The following is a 13,901-nucleotide window of genomic DNA, read 5'->3' on the forward strand; positions in this document are numbered from 1 at the left end:
TTATGTGTGTTTGAGTTATGTGTGCATGGGCTTTTAAAGTGGAACTGGCAGCATCTTAGCAACATGAAATCTTTTAAAAATATGTTCATATACAGTACACTCACAGGAAGAATATGAAACTTAAAAAAAAAATCTGACAAGTGAGCACTTGGATATGGTCATTTTCACATTTTCATAAATTCCTAGAATGTTTGGGATTTACGTATACTAAGGCATTTGTGAAAATTCTATAGCAATGTGTTTGGACAAATTGCAGTAAATTATAAAACCTAATAAAAACATATATTTTGTCCAGGACCAGAGTCCACGCAGACCACTGCACCATAGCCAATCAGAACTACAGTAGACCTTTATGCAAACAAGCCATTTGTCACACAGGCCTGCCATCATTCACTTTGAACTGGACTGTGTGTTTACAGGTAGTTGCAACAGCGGGATTTTAGCTTATTAGAATGCATTTCGCCAAAAGCCACAAAATACAGCTGAACGGATTTCTACAAATACCACAGGAGTCTCTTGCATTTGGGAACTTTACAGTCCTATTGGTCAAACAACCATGAACAGGTAGGCTTTCTCTCCCTTAGTTATGCACACCAACAACAACAAGATCAATAATTAATGCTAGCCAGAGCAAGATGTGCTGAAATCTAACAAAGGAACATTAGATAAACCCTCTCAAACTTTTTCAGCTAGTTGTCCATCAAAATTGCACTGATAAACGATTGGGAATTGTACTGTAGCCTACTCATCCTTCTGCAGCTTGCCTGCCAATGTATGCTTGTCCCAACCAAGCACCCAAGCTAACTGGTTAAAGTTGGGCAAGCTTGCTAGCTAGCTACTTCCAGACACAAATGAGAGAACACCTCACTCTGACAATTTTACTCACACTAGCAGAGTTGGTTAGACTGTTTACATGTTATCTAGAGCGTTCATGACTAACTATAACTTTTTTTGCCTACGTTTACTGACACCAGTCATATTCAGTGAGTGTTGTGCGTTCGTAAATTCCTCAGATATTCTGCTTTGAAATCAGAGTAGCTAGCTAGATAGCCAGAGTGAATTTGCCAAAGCGAAAGAGATATGCTAGCTAACAGATAACAGTTGTTTAAGTTCTTGCTAGCTAACCAAATGACACCTGCATCTAGCTGTTTATAGCCACCAAAAAATGACATGAGTGGTAAAAGTCAGTCAGTCAGTCAGTCACTCACTCACTCACCCACTCCTCCAATGACATGACTGGATACTGGACATCCTGACGGGCCACCCAACATATTCGCCAAGCTGACCCACAACATGTGTGCCCCTCGGGGTGCATGCTCAGTCCCCTCCTGTACTCCCTGTTCATTCATGACTGCATGGCCAGTCACGACTCCAACACCATCATTAAGTTTGCCGATGACACAACAGTGGTAGGCCTGATCCCCGGCAACAACGAGACAGCCTATAGGAAGGAGCTCAGAGACCTGGCCATGTGGTGCCAGGACAACAACCTCTCCCTCAGCGTGATCAAGACAAAGGAGATGATTGTGGACTATAGGAAAAGGAGGACCGAGCACGCCCCCATTCTCATCGATGGGGCTGTAGTGGAGCAAGTTGAGAGCTTCAAATTCCTTGGTGTTCACATCACCAACAAACTAACATGTTCCAAGCATACCAAGACAGTAGTGAAGAGGGCATGACAAGACCTATTCCCCCTCAGGAGACTGAAAAGATTTGGCATGGGTCCTCAGATCCTCAAAAGGTTCTACAGCTGCACCATCGAGAGCATTGGTTGGCCCCAGCGATGCACTGGGCCTTACGCACTACCCTCTGTAGTGCCTTGGGGTCGGAGGACGAGCAGTTTCCATACCAGGCAGTGATGCAACCAGTCAGGTTGACTGGTTGCATCACTGCCTGGTATGGAAACTGCTCGTCCTCCGACCCCAAGGCACTACAGAGTGTAGTGCGTAAGGCCCAGTGCATCGCTGGGGCCAAGCTTCCTGCCATCCAGGACCTCTATACCAGGCAGTGTCAGAGGAAGGCCCTAACAATGGTCAAAGACTCCAGCCACCCTCTTCGTAGACTGTTCTCTCTGCTACCGCATTGCAAGCGGTACCGGAGCACCAAGTCTAGGTCCAAGAGGCTTCTAAACAGCTTCTACCCCCAAGCCATAAGACTTCTAAACATCTAATCAAATGGCTACCCAGACTATTTGCATCTGCCCCCCCTTTTTACGCCGCTGCTACTCTCTGTTATTATCTATGTATAGTCACTTTAATAATTCTACCTACATGTACATATTACCTCAATTACCTCGACTAACCGGTGCCCCCGCACATTGACTCTGTACCGGTACCCCCTGTATATTGTCTCGCTATTTGTATTTGTATTTAGCAGCAGCTACTCTTCCTGGGGTAGAGCAAAATTAAGGCAGTTTATAAAATTAAAAACAAATTACAATACATTCACAGATTTCACAACACAATGTGTGCCCTCAGGCCCATACTCCACCACTACCACATACTGTAACTACAGTACTATATCCACGTGTATGTATAGTGCGTATGTTATCGTGTGTATGCATGTGTCTGTGCCAATGTTTGTGTTGCTTCACTGTCCCCGCTGTTCCATAAGGTGTTATTATCTGTTTTTTAAACTAATTTTACTGCTGGCATGAGTTACTTGATGTGGAATATAGTTCCATGTAGTCATGGCTCTATGTAGTACTGTGTGCCTCACATAGTCTGTTCTGGACTTGGGGACTATGAAGAGACCTCTTGTGGCATGTCTTGTGGGGTATGCATGGGTGTCCGAGCTGTGTGCCAGTAGTTTAGACAGACAGCTCGGTACATTCAACATGTCAATACCTCTCATAAATCGAAGTAGCGATGAAGTCAATCTCTCCTCCACTTTCAGCCAGGAGAGATTGACATGCATATTATTAATATTAGCTCTCTATGTACATCCAAGAACCAGCCGTGCTGCCCTGTTCTGAGCCAATTGCAATTTTCCTAAGTCCTTTTTTGTGGCACCTTACCACACGACTGAACAGTAGTCAAGGTGCGACAAAACTAGGGCCTGTAGGACCTGCCTTGTTGATAGTGTTGTTAAGAAGGTAGAGCATTGCTTTGTTATAGACAGACTTCTCCCCATCTTAGCTACTTCTACATCAATATGTTTTGACCATGACAGTTTACAATCTAGGCTTACTCCAAGCAGTTTCACCATCTCAACTTGCTCAATTTCCACATTATTTATTCCAAGATTGAGTTGAGGTTTAGGGTTTAGTGAGTGTTTTGTTCCAAATACAATGCTTTAGTTTTAGAAATATTTAGGGCTAACTTATTCCTTGCAAGGGGCCTAAACAACTACCCTGGGGAATTCCTGATTGTAACTGGATTTTACTGCTGCTCTTTAACTACTTCTTATTATTTCTTATTCGTATTTTTTAAACTGCATTGTTGGTTAGGGGCTTGTAAGTAAGCATTTCATTGTAAGGTTGTATTCGGCGCATGTGACTAATACAGTTTGATTTGATTTGGATTTGACAACCTTTTAGCAGCTAGCTAGCTAGCTCTCTAGTTAACGTTAGGCTCCATGTTTTTAGCTTGCTACATAGATAGACATGATAGCCTATTAGCCACGTTATGATGGACTTGTGATCATTGCCCTTGCTAGTCTGATTGTATTGACATTCCCAGCCTTATTTACATTTGTCAGTTTTTGTCCAAAATATTGAGTCATTGAAACTGAAACAGTGCATCCCGAATGGAGGCAGCAAACAATGTACCAGGTCAGCTGTGATTTACAACCTGATAGCAATAGTTTTTGGACTACCAAGAAATGTATTGGTGAATTACATTAATCATACATTGAACTGCATCCATCTATTTTGCCAACAATGCGTTAGTGTACAGTCGTGGCCAAAAGTTTTGAGAATGACACAAATATACATTTTCACAAAGTTTGCTGCCTCAGTGTCTTTAGATATGTTTGTCTGATGTTACTATGGAATACTGAAGTATAATTACAAGCATTTCATAAGTGTCAAAAGCTTTTATTGACAATTACATGAAGTTGATGGAAAGAGTACATTTTTGCATTGTTGACCCTTCTTTTTCAAGACCTCTGCAATCCGCCCTGGCATGCTGTCAATTAATTTCTAGGCCACATCCAGGGCTTGATGGCAGCCCATTCTTGCATAATCAATGCTTGGAGTGTGTCAGAATTTGTGGGTTTTTGTTTGTCCACCCGCCTCTTGAGGATTGGCCACAAGTTCTCAATGGGATTAAGGTCTGGGGAGTTTCCTGGCAATGGACCCAAAATATCGATGTTTTGTTCCTCGAGCCACTTAGTTATCACTTTTGCCTTACTGCAAGGTGCTCCATCATACTGGAAAAGGCATTGTTCATCACCAAACTGTTCCTGGGTGGTTGGGAGAAGTTATTCTCGGAGGATGTGTTGGTACCACTCTTTATTCATGGCTGTGTTCTTAGGCAAAATTGTGAGTGAGTCCACTCCCTTGGCTGAGAAGCAACCTCAGACGTGAATGGTCTCGGGATGCTTTACTGTTGGCATGACACAGGACTGATGGTAGCGCTCACCTTGTCTTCTCCGGACAAGCTTTTTTCCAGATGCCCCAAACAATCGGAAAGGGGATTCATCAGAGAAAAGGACTTTACCCCAGTCCTCAGCAGTCCAATCCCTGTACCGCTTGCAGAATATCAGTCTGTCCCTGATGTTTTTTCTGGAGAGAAGTGGCTTCTTTGCTGCCATTCTTGACACCAGCCCATCCTCCAAAGGTCTTCGCCTCACTGTGCGAGCAGATGCACTCACACCTGCCTGCTGCCATTCCTGAGCAAGCTCTGTACTGGTGGGGTCCCGATCCCGCAGCTGAATCAAATTTAGGAGATGGTCCTGGCGCTTGCTGGACTTTCTTGGGCACCCTGAAGCCTTCTTCACAACAATTAAACCCCTCTCCTTGAAGTTCTTGATGATCCGATAAATAGTTGATTTAGGTGCAATCTTACTGGCAGCAATACTGCCTGTGAAGCCCTTTTTGTGCAAAGCAATGATGACGGCACGTGTTTCCTTGCAGGTAACCATGGTTTACAGAGGAAGAACAATGATTCCAAGCACCACCCTCCTTTTGAAGCTTCCAGTCTGTTATTCGAACTCAATCAGCACGACAGAGTGATCTCCAGCCTTGTCCTTGTCAACACTCACACCTGTGTTAACATGATGTCAGCTGGTCCTTTTGTGGTAGGGCTGAAATGCAGTGGAATTTTTTTTTTTGTGGGGGGGGGATTCAGTTCATTTGCATGGCAAAGAGGGACTTTGCAATTAATTGCAATTCATCTGATCACGCTTCATAACATTCTGGAGAATTTGTAAATTGCGTTCTTAGGCAGCAGACTTAGTGGAAATTAATATTTGTGTCATTCTCAAAACCTTTGGCCACGACTGTACGTCATGGAATGTTGAGTCAAATATAACCTATTTTAAAACCTCTTATCAAGTTGGTTTTGTAGCATAAACTGGGAATTTTATATTTCTTGCTGATATTATGATTGTCTATTAGTTTCATAAATGCAAAGTAGTTAAAATGCTGTCAATTCCACTTTTTTACAGCTAATGTTGTAGTCTCTGCAATGACACAGTGAAATTGTGAGTAACATAAATGATCCTATCCTCTGGATGTTTTTGGTTAGGGAGCATGGGTATTTAGACCACAGATTGCAGCCACAGTCAAACTCCAGAATGTCTCTCACATTCCCAAACTTAAAGTCTTCACAGAGCTGATAGTTATACCACCCACCTTGAATTCCCATATGGACACTAGCTACATGCCAGGTTAAAGCCTGGACCTGAGTCTGCACTGTCCCTGTCTTTCTCAATGTACCATGATTCCTTCTCTATGGAATCCTGAGATACTAAACCTCCTCTTTTCCCATTAGACCACTATAGTATTACTATCTCTGTATATTATCTTACCCCCACACCAAAACCCATTCCCCACCACTGTATGTTTTGTGTAATCTTGGAAACTCAGATACAAAATCTTGCATATCTGTTAAGATACATTTATGTTATGTACGTCTGTCCATGAGAGATTAAATGGTTGATTTAGGTGCAATCTTACTGGCTGCAATTCTGCCTGTGAAGCCTTTTTTGTGCAAAGCAATGATGACGGCACGTGTTTCCTTGCAGGTAACCATGGTTTACAGACAATGATTTAACAATGATCATTGTTTAAGAACAATGATTCCAAGCACCCCCCCCCCCCCCCCCCCATTTTGTACAGTGAGGCCAGTGATCCCAATGATGATACTGCACAGAGAGAGAAGATTGATAACTGTGTAAAACTCCAGTGGTGAAAACAAAGACTTTACATCACAGCTCACATTTTACACTCCCTAGGGGGATGTGATGAGAGTGGTTTTGACTGGGGCTTGTCAGGGGTCAAACTAGGCTTCACTAAATGATATTATAGGTTCATGGCTGAAATTTACTCATATGCCTGACGGGTATGTTTTTCAGTGATCACCATTTAATCTCTTCATGTTCCTGGAACAGTACTCATGACCAGACATATCCAGTGAATGCTGTATAATCAATAATTGCCAGAGAATCTACCACAGAAAATATGTCCATATTGATAAAAAAAACATTGAAAAACATACACTACATTTAATTAGCACAATTTATGAAAAAAATCGAATCCAATAATCTATGTCCTGCCAGCCACACCTCCCCATATTGAGATTCCTCTCATTTTAGCAACCACAATATGGAACCCATGTATGGTCATCTTTCTCAGCTCCCAATCTCACCATTCAGTGTGACACCACTTTGCATCTGAATTACTCCTACCCTTTTTTCTCTCCATCTCTCCATCTGTCCCAAAAGTAACAGTGTTGTGTACTCTAGCAGTGTCATCCCATGGAGCAAACAGGACTCATCTTTAATGGGAACCATTAGTCTTCCTGGATCAACATGAGGTGCACATCTATCTTCACATCGTCCCTGACAACATTTCCTGTCTCGCCGGGCCTCAGCCATAATCAGGAGTAAATGAGACGTGGTTGATTCTGGAGACAGGCCGTCTCTACGCTATTGCAGATAGGGATAAAGGGAGCATTACCCCTACCACTCCTCCTTCACATGTTCAGCAGCTTACCCAGAGAGAGAGTGGAGTCTGGGGTATGACGGTTTGTTTTCAGTGTCCCGTTATCTATTTTTGGGGTCTGTGATACGTCTGTCTCAAGTGCATCGTTGGCTCTACTTTACAGGATGTTCATACATCAAAGGATAGTAATTAATCTTACTTTTTCCATCTTAAAGGCACACACTTTGTTGACTAATGCATTTATTGGACATTTTAATCATTAGCGCCATAGGGCACTCCTTGCTAGTATGCAGGAGTTTATTTTTGATTAATTACCAAGTAAATTTCCCAAGGAAACTTTGTAACATACAATACTACACACAATCACCCAGACAGAAAAATAAACAAAGCAACAAATTTGAAAGTGATAATGTTTCTGTAAACAAACACCAAGCACGAAAGACGCGGTGCCATAAGTGTTTGTTGCTAAAGGATCTCTGCTGACTTTGGTGAGCAGGTCACTGCATAAAGACTATAAAGACAAACAGCATGGAGAGCAGTGAGACATCCCTTCAGTCACCTGCAGTATTGCCCCTTTGTTTTTACATTTGATTTTTACATTCACTACAATGAATGCTGTACTGTACTTTACTGTGTATACTATAGAATTCACTGTAGTGTTTTTGTGGGCATGACAGTACTACACTACAGTATGCAGTTTGCAGACATGACTGTAGTATACTATAATATTCACTGTAGTGTTTATGTGGACTTTACTGTAGTATACTGTAGTATTTTTGCGGACATGATAGCACTACACTATCAATCAAATCAAATTGTATTGGTCACATATATGTGTTTAGCAGATGTTATTGCGAGTGTGCTTGTGCCTATAAACTCAGCAAAAAAAAGAAACGTCCTCTCACTGTCAACTGCGTTTATTTTCAGCAAACTTAACGTGTAAATATTTTTATGATCATAACAAGATTCAACAACTGAGACATAAACTGAACAAGTTCCACAGACATGTGACTAACAGAAATGGAATAACAAAGGGGGGTCAGAATCAAAAGTAACAGTGTGGCCACCAGCTGCATTAAGTACTGCAGTGCATCTCCTCCTCATGGACTGCACCAGATTAGTTCTTTCTGTGAGATGTTACCCCACTCTTACACCAAGGCACCAGCAAGTTCCCAGACATTTCTGGGGGGAATGGCCCTAGCCCTCACCCTCGATTCCAACAGGTCCCAGGTGTGGTCAATGGGATTGAGATCCGGGCTCTTCGCTGCCCATGGCAGAACACTGACATTCCTGTCTTGCAGGAAATCACGCTCAGAACGATCAGTATGGCTGGTGGCATTGTCATGCTGGAGGGTCACATGAGGAAGGGTACCACATGAGGGAGGAGGATGTCTTCCCTGTAACGCATAGCGTTGAGATTGCCTACAATTACAACAATCTCAGTCCGATGACGCTGTGACACACCGCCCCAAACCATGACAGACCCTCCACCTCCAAATCGATCCCGCTCCAGAGTACAGGCCTCGGTGTAACGCTCATAAACGCAAATCTGACCATTACCCCTGGTGAGACAGAACCGCAACTTGTCAGTGAAGAGCACTTTTTGCCAGTCCTGTCTGGTCCAGCGATGGTGGGTTTGTGCCCATAGGCAACATTGTTGCCGGTGACGTCTGGTGAGGACCTGCCTTACTACAAGCCCTCTGTCCAGCCTCTCTCAGCCTATTGCAGACAGTCTGAGCACTGATGAAGGGATTGTCGTTCCTGGTGTAACTCGGGCAGTTGTTGTTGCCATCCTGTACCTGTCCCGCAGCTGTGATGTTCGCATGTTCCGATCCTGTGCAGGTGTGGTTACACGTGGTCTGCCACTGTGAGGACGATCAGCTGTCTGTCCTGTCTCCCAGTAGCACTGTCTTAGGCGTCTTAAACACTACTGTCTTAAACACTACAGTGAGTATTATAGTATACCACAGTAATATTCTGCAAAAACAATACAGTGAATACTGCAGTATACTACAGTCATGTTCTGCAAACAAACTACAGTAAATATTATAGTATACTACAGTAATGTCCGATTTGTTTTTACAGTGAATACTATAGTATACTAAAGTTATATCGGCAAAAACACTAGAGTGAATACTGTATACTATAGTCATGTCCGCCAAAACACTGCAGTGAATACGACAGTATACTATAGTCATGTACACAAAAACATTACAGTATACTGCAGCAAAGTCTGCAAAAACACTACAGTGAATACGACAGTACACTACAGTCATGTCTGCAAAAACACTACAGCGATTATTATAGTATACTACATTCATGTCTGCAAAAATACTAGAGTGAATACTGTATACTATGGTCATGTCTGCAAAAACACTAAAGTGAATACTATAGTGTAGTACGGTCATGTCCGCAAAAACACTAAAGCGAATATTATAGTTGACTACACCCATGTCTGGAAAAACACTACAGTGAATACTAAAGTATACTACAGTCATGTTCGCAAAAAATCTACAGCGAATACTATATTATACTATAGTAATGTACACAAAAACATTACAGTGAGTATTCTAGTATTCTTCAGTCATGTTCGCAAAAACATTACAATGAATACTGCAGTAAGGTCCGCAAAAACATTACGGCGAATATTATAGTATACTACACTCATGTCTGCGAAAACACAACATTGAATACTATGGTGTACTATAGTCATGCTCACAAAAACACTACTGTAAATACTATATTTTACTATAGTCATGTACGCAAAAGCATTACAGTAGACTAAAGCAAATTCTGTACAAACACTACAGTAAAGTCCGCAAAAATACTACAGTGAATACTGTAGTATACTACAGTCATGTCTGCAAAAACACTACAATGAATACCATAGTGTAGAACGGTCATGTCCCCAAAAACGCTGATTGAAAAAGAGGTCCTTTCAACGGATTTTGGATTATGACAAAATATGCCATCTTTCCCAGGCGTCTCAATCTAGTCATGAAAAACACATCTTTATATGGTTGTAATTTGATTATCAGGGCAGTCTCTCCTGAGACCTATAGACTGTGATGTAAGAGAGTGTCTGCCTTAGCGTAAAATAAATTATTTGTTAGGGATAGGGTCTAGTTTCCTAAATTTCCGCCTGACTGACTGGTATGGAGTAGGTGTGATGTTTTCTAAACCCCCTGCTACTGTGATTTTCAATGTGAAATAATCTACAGTGGATCTACTGCCTGTTACTCAGGCCCAGAAGCCAGGATATGCATATAATTGGTAGCATTGGATCGAAAAGACTTTGACGTTTCTAAAACTGTTAACATAATGTCTGAGACTATAACAGAATTGATATGGCAGACGAAGATTCCAAGAAAATCCAACCAGAAATTATTATTTTTTGAGGTCCCAGGCTCTTATAATGGAAACCTATTGTTTCTATTTAAATCTGTCTCCCTGTCACGTTCTGACCTTTATTTCCTTTGTTTTGTCGTTATTTAGTGAGGTCAGGGTGTGAGTTGGGGTGGGCAGTCTGTTTGTTTTTCTATGATTATGGGATTTCTATGTTTCGCCTAGTATGGTTCTCAATCAGAAGCAGGTGTCATTAGTTGTCTCTGATTGAGAATCATACTTAGGTAGCCTGGGTTTCACTGTTTGTTTGTGGGTGATTGTCTATGTTAGTTGCTTGTGTCAGCACATGTAACGACGTTCGTCTGTAGGAGGAGAAGCGGACCAAAAAGCAGCGTGGTGGTTACTCATGTTCTTTAATGGAAAATGAACGATACATTAAATAACTTATCTATAAAACAACAAACGGAACGTGAAAAACCTATACAGCCTATCCTGTGACAACAAACACAGTGACAGGAACAATCACCCACAAACACACAGTGAAACCCAGGCTACCTAAGTATGATTCTCAATCAGAGACAACTAATGACACCTGCCTCTGATTGAGAACTATACTAGGCCGAAAACATAGAAATGCCCCAAAACATAGAAAAACAAACATAGACTGCCCACCCAACTCACGCCCTGACCATACTAAATAAATACAAAACAACGGAAATAGAGGTCAGAACGTGACAGTACCCCCCCCCCCAAAGGTGCGGACTCCGGCCGCAAAACTTTGACCTATAGGGGAGGGTCTGGGTGGGCGTCTGTCCGCGGTGGCGGCTCTGGCGCGGGACGCGGACCCCACTTCACCATTGTCTTAGTCCGCCTTATTGTCCGCCTCCGTGGCTTACTCACCATGGCCACCCCTCTCAATGACCCCACTGGACAGAGGGGCTGCTTGGGACAGAGGGGCAGCTCGGGACAGAGGTGAAGCAGCTGCTCGGGACAGAGGGACAACTGCTCGGGACAGAGGGACAACTGCAGCTTGGGACAGAGGGGCGGCAGCTGCTCGGGACAGAGGGGCGGCTGCTCGGGACAGAGGGGCAGCTGCTCGGGACAGAGGGGCGATAGCAGCTCGGGACAGAGGGGCAGCTGCTCGGGCGGCCCCTGGCTGACTGGCGGCACTGGCGGCCCCTGGCTTACTGGCGGCCCCTGGCTGACTGGCGGCACTGGCGGCCCCTGGCTTACTGGCGGCCCCTGGCTGACTGGCGGCACTGGCGGCCCCTGGCTTACTGGCGGCCCCTGGCTTACTGGCGGCCCCTGGCTGACTGGCGGCACTGGCGGCCCCTGGCTGACTGGCGGCACTGGCGGCCCCTGGCTGACTGGCGGCACTGGCGGCCCCTAGCTGACTGGCGGCACTGGCGGCCCCTGGTTGCCTGGCGGCACTGGCGGCCCCTGGCTGACTGGCGGCACTGGCGGCCCCTGGCTGACTGGCGGCACTGGCGGCCCCTGGCTGACTGGCGGCACTGGCGGCCCCTGGCTGACGGGCGGCACTGGCGGCTCCTGGCAGACGGGCGGCACTAGCGGCTCCTGGCAGACGGGCGGCACTGGCGGCTCCTGGCAGACGGGCGGCACTGGCGGCGCTGGGCAGACGGGCGGCGCTGGGCAGACGGGCGGCACTGGCGGCGCTGGGCAGACGGGCGACACTGGCGGCGCTGGGCAGACGGGCGACACTGGCGGCGCTGGGCAGACGGGAGGCTCAGATGGCGCTGGGCAGACGGGAAGCTCAGATGGCGCTGGGCAGACGGGAAGCTCAGATGGCGCTGGGCAGACGGGAAGCTCCGGCAACGCTGGACTGAGTAGCTCTCGTAGCGCCGAACAGGCGGGAGACTCCGACAGCGCTGGAGAGGAGGAAGGCTCCGGCAGCGCCGGAGAGGCGGGAGACTCCGGTAGCGGCGCTGGACAGGCGGGAGGCTCCGGCAGCGGCGCCGGACAGGCGGGAGGCTCCGGCAGCGGCGCCGGACAGGCGGGAGGCTCCGGCAGCGGCGCCGGACAGGCGGGAGGCTCCGGCAGCGCTGGAGAGGAGGAAGCCCCTGTAAGGATGGGCCGGAGAGACAGCCTGGTACGGGGGGCTGCCACCGGAGGGCTGGTGCGTGGAGGTGGTGACGGATAGACCGGGCCGTGCAGGCGCACTGGAGCTCTTGAGCACCGAGCCTGCCCAACCTTACCCGGTTGAATGGTCCCGGTCGCCCTGCCAGTGCGGCGAGGTGGAATAGCCCGCACTGGGCTATGCAGGCGAACCGGGGACACCGTGCGCAAGGCTGGTGCCATGTAAGCCGGCCCAAGGAGACGCACTGGAGACCAGATGCGTAGAGCCGGCTTCATGGCACTTGGCTCGATGCCCACTCTAGCCCGGCCGATACGCGGAGCTGGAATGTACCGCACCGGGCTGTGCACCCGCACTGGGGACACCGTGCGCTCCACCGCATAACACGGTGCCTGCCCGGTCTCTCTAGCCCCCCGGTAACCACAGGAAGTTGGCTCAGGTCTCCTACCTGGCGTAGCCATACTCCCTGTTAGCCCCCCCCAAGAAATTTTTGGGGCTGACTCTCGGGCTTCCATCCGCTCTGCCGTGCTAGTTCCTCATAATGCCGCCTCTCTGCTTTTGCTGCCTCCAGCTCGGCCTTGGGGCGGCAATATTCTCCTGGCTCTGCCCAGGGTCCTTTCCCGTCTAGAATCTCCTCCCAAGTCCATTTCTCCAAGTAGTTCAGCCTCTCCCACTGCTGCTGCTGCTGCTCCTGCTGCTGCTGCCTCTGTTGCTGCTTTTGCTGCTGCTGCTGTTGCTCCTGCTGCACCAGTCGCTTCTCCTGCTGCTGCTGTTGCTGCTGCCTCTGTTTACCACGCAGCTTGGTCCTTGGTTGGTGGGTGATTCTGTAACGACGTTCGTCTGTAGGAGGAGAAGCGGACCAAAAAGCAGCGTGGTGGTTACTCATGTTCTTTAATGGAAAATGAACGATACATGAAATAACTTATCTACAAAACAACAAACGGAACGTGAAAAACCTATACAGCCTATCCTGTGACAACAAACACAGTGACAGGAACAATCACCCACAAACACACAGTGAAACCCAGGCTACCTAAGTATGATTCTCAATCAGAGACAACTAATGACACCTGCCTCTGATTGAGAACCATACTAGGCCGAAAACATAGAAATGCCCCAAAACATAGAAAAACAAACATAGACTGCCCACCCAACTCACGCCCTGACCATACTAAATAAATACAAAACAACGGAAATAGAGGTCAGAACGTGACAGCACAGTTCTCATTATAGCTTCACGGTCGTTATTCGTTTATTGTTTTGTATAGTTTGTATTCAGTGTTCAGTGCTTTCTTTAATTAAAAAATCATCATGAACACATACCACGCTGCATTTTGGTCCGCTCCTTACGACGAT

At 46.1% G+C, this 13,901-nt stretch overlaps 1 long non-coding RNA gene across 2 annotated transcripts in view; it reads left to right on the forward strand.

The window, feature by feature from the left end:
• Positions 1 to 422: 422 nt before the first annotated feature.
• Positions 423 to 13,901, forward strand: part of LOC139367331 (uncharacterized) — a 62,579-nt gene continuing 49,100 nt past the window's right edge. For both annotated transcript variants that reach the window (XR_011626862.1, XR_011626863.1), the window contains exon 1: positions 423 to 564. This is a non-coding gene — a long non-coding RNA (uncharacterized lncRNA). The remainder of the gene's footprint in view (positions 565 to 13,901) is intronic.

The sequence above is a fragment of the Oncorhynchus clarkii genome, chromosome 2 (assembly GCF_045791955.1).
Source record: "Oncorhynchus clarkii lewisi isolate Uvic-CL-2024 chromosome 2, UVic_Ocla_1.0, whole genome shotgun sequence".
NCBI lineage: Eukaryota > Metazoa > Chordata > Actinopteri > Salmoniformes > Salmonidae > Oncorhynchus > Oncorhynchus clarkii.